The sequence below is a fragment of the Taudactylus pleione genome, unplaced genomic scaffold (genome assembly GCF_031769625.1).
Source record: "Taudactylus pleione unplaced genomic scaffold, aTauple2 ptg000094l, whole genome shotgun sequence".
Taxonomy (NCBI): Eukaryota; Metazoa; Chordata; class Amphibia; order Anura; family Myobatrachidae; genus Taudactylus; species Taudactylus pleione.
Window position 1 is genome coordinate 2,044,943 of NW_028284496.1, and position 3,613 is coordinate 2,048,555.

A 3,613-nucleotide genomic window follows, 5' to 3' on the forward strand; every position below is an offset into this window, starting at 1 on the left:
ATATCTGACCTCAATGATTATACATTTCTTTTACGAATATATGTATAGATATATCATTATATATAATGTATATTGTATATGTATAAACCAGGGGCATCTAAAGAGAGGAGGGGGCCCATATCCACTCCCCGTGCTGGGCCCCCTCCTCTCTCCCCGGTGGCCGGCAGCCGACTGACGCGGCTAGCCAGCCACCGGAGCCTTAGTAGTCTCCGGGCACTAGAGTGTGCCCAGAGTCTACTGCGCATGCGCAGAATGCCGGAAAATCGCAGTGGCGGCCATTTTCCAGTGTTCTGAGCAGCACAGACACCCGACGTGGGACCATGGACAGGTAAGTCTAAAATAAAATGGGTGCAGTGTGTTCGGTGCGGGGGCCCCCTGGACCCGGAGGCCCGTGTGCGCCGCACACACTGCACCCATTATAGATACGCCGCTGGTTTAAACATAATCCTCTAAAGCTTTGGTAAGAACTCTGACTGCATCATCCGCAATCTCTACCAGACAGTCACTTAACATCTGGTAAATGGTGAAAAATTATATGCCTGCTGCAGCCAGACTGCCAATACCTAGCACTGTACTGAGACAATACTCAACTGCCATCCCTGCTGACACTACAGCTGACATTAGAAGTCTAATGACAAACTCCTTATCAATTGTTTTATTGAAAAATTGGCATTTAATTCCAGATTTAAAATCATTAACATCCTTTTTAAAAGTGTTGGCCATTTTTTGTAAGCCCCTCATAGTAAGACCAAAATCTGTCAGAAATGCATTTAAAGTTTTTTCCAGGATAGTAATATCACAAGCAAATGATAGCCCTGGAACTGGAATGGCAGCAACTCCAGCTGAAACCAATGATAGCTGCCATATACGTTGTTTAAGAGCTTCCCTTTTCTTTTCCAGCACCTGGAAGGATATACTGGGCAGGCAACGTATAAAAATCTCTTTCTTGATATCTGGAAGATCATTTTCTAGAGCCTCCTGGAGCTGGGGAAAGTCATACAGGTGAGGGTAAAAGGAAGAGATAAGGAATATATGCTCTTCTCGAACACCTCTACCTCTAAGGCAGTCACTGCAGTCTTCCCGAATTTTCTTCACTGTGTTCTCCTCATTGTATGATTTTGGTTTTCTTTGTTTAGTTGCACTCAAATCTGTATCAATTTTTGAACGGGCAAAATAATAAAGTTTTCCCTGGGAATGAATGGCTTCTGCCAGAAGAACGTCATTTTCTGTAAATCGCAAATGGGAAATTATAATAAAGAAATCATATTTTTCAAACTCAACTTTCCTCAGATATTCCTGTGCCTTGAAATTAGGAGTTCCAATACCCGGGAGATCCCAATAAATGACATTTTTATGCTGTGGGTGTGGATAAGGAGTTGGCACCTTTGTGGTCTCTGTTACTCCTGTTTCTGCAGAACCTTCATCTTCATCACCAAGACCACGCATGGCATTGATAAATGTGGACTTTCCAGATCCAGATTCTCCAGTTACAGCAATGTTCAGTGGGACATTATCTGCTTTCTCCAGAGCTTCCTTTATCTTGTTAGCAGCATCTTCAATGTTACCGTCCTTTACAGCATCTTTCATTCTCTGCATCTCTTCTTCAGGAATCAGTTGAGATATTCTTTTCAACTCCATCTTTGAAGATGTGTCTCTGTTATTGGACATATAATATACATAGGTCACCTGGAACTTATCTCATAATAGAGGCAGCAGTTACAGTATTATATTACACATACACATATTATACAAATGGAGCTGGCAGAGTTATAGGGCTCTATTTATTAACATTATTTTTACTAAAATAAAGTGAAAAAGGGTGTTTTCACACCCTTTTCACATTATTTTAGTTTCACCTGTAGTTACTATAGGGCAATTGGAGTAGAATTAGTAAAATTCTACTCCAACCCCTAATTATCACTTATTTTTAGTAAAGCAGATCGCATTTCCCATAATTGTAATGGGAAATGTGATCCGACCATAGTTACTAAAAATAAATTGTAAAAAAATACCGGGGAAAGCCCTGTGATAATAAGATCCAGGGTCTCCCCCGGTTACCGGGCTCCCACTCTGCTCTAACGGGGAGAGCAGAGCCGGGAGCCGGTACCAGTAATCAGCTATGTGGTCTAAACAGACCGCAAGCTGATTGCTGTAAAAAAAAGAAAAAAAAAAATTAAAAATTTTTTTTTACTTACCTGAATCCAGGGACCGGTGATCGGGCCTCCGGTGATGGCTCCTCTCCGGTCAGCTGGTCTCCCACAGTGCACTGCTGCCCGGTCATCAGATGATCGGGCCCCAGTGCAGTATGGGAGATCACCTGATCGTGAAGCCCGGAGAAGATCACCGGAGGCCAGGAGGATGCAGGTAAGTGTAATGAAGTGAGGGGGGGGTCGCGGGGGGGAGGGGGTTCGCAGGGGTCCGCGAACATGGGGGGCGGTGCTTAGCACCGGGGGGTGGGGCTTAGCATCGGTGGGGGGTAGCAGCAACGGTGGGTCGGCGCATGCGCAGGCTCTTAGTCGCGGTATTTTTTCCAAAAATACTGCGACTAGAGTGCGGATGGGATCCGCAGGGACAGAGCTATATCGCAAGCTCTGTCCCTGCAAGGGATTTTAAGTAAATCCCTGTGATATTGCCTGAATTCGCAATGCGAATTCACTCGGTAATATCACACTACAATCCGCATTCAGTATGCGGATTGTAGTAAATAGAGCCCATAGTCTTATTTCCCATGCACAGTGTATCAATGATTAAGGGGTCTATTTACAAAGCAGTATTAGGAGACAGAGTGAAAAGTGGTAAGAAAGTGATAAGGTGCCAGCTAATCAGCTCCCAACTGTAATTTTTGAAACACAGCCTGTGAGATGACAGTTTGGAGCTGATTGGCTGGCACCTTATCACTTTCTTATCACTTTTCACTCTGTCTCCTAACACTGCTTAGTAAATAGACCCCCAAGAATTAAATCATACAAAAGATCACAAAAAAGCCCCAAATATGTAACCATCCCATTGCTAGACAGCATGGGTCTGTTATCACTACAACAAGGAGACCCTGCGGGCCATACCTGCCCTAGAATAAAGCAGTCTGATCAGTCAATGACAATGCAATGTGGCACTAGACAAAATTCTATGCAGGGTCAAACTGGCCTATTCAGGACACTGGGGGAAATCTCTGCTATGTCTCGCTGATGGAGGCCCCTGTCCCATATGTCACTGCCTGTCCTGATCTAAAGTCTGTCAAACCCCTGTTTTTCTTCCAGATCCCGTAATGAGTCAGTGCTATTCATTGCAGGACCCAGCAGCCCTGTACATTCCGAGACATGTTTACCTCTGGGCTACTGACAGATTAGATCTAATAAATACAGTATACAAGGGACCCCATTTATTAAAGATCGCACTTGCAATGTGATCTAGGCATGACAGTACCGCCCATGATCGCATTGCAAGACCATCTGGCATATGCAGGGAGAGGGGCTCCGAAAGGAGTCTGTCCCTGCGATGTGTCCGAAGAGCTGCCGGGGCTGCTGCGCATGTGCAGTCACACTGATTGCACATGCGCTGCTGCCATTGCCGGGGGAGGGTTCTGGAATCAATCCACTGTGATAGGATCTTTTTC

At 44.9% G+C, this 3,613-nt stretch overlaps 1 pseudogene; it reads right to left on the reverse strand.

Moving 5' to 3' along the window:
- Positions 1-435: 435 nt before the first annotated feature.
- Positions 436-1,638, reverse strand: LOC148526759 (interferon-inducible GTPase 5-like; annotated as a pseudogene).
- Between the last annotated feature and the right edge of the window lie 1,975 nt (positions 1,639-3,613).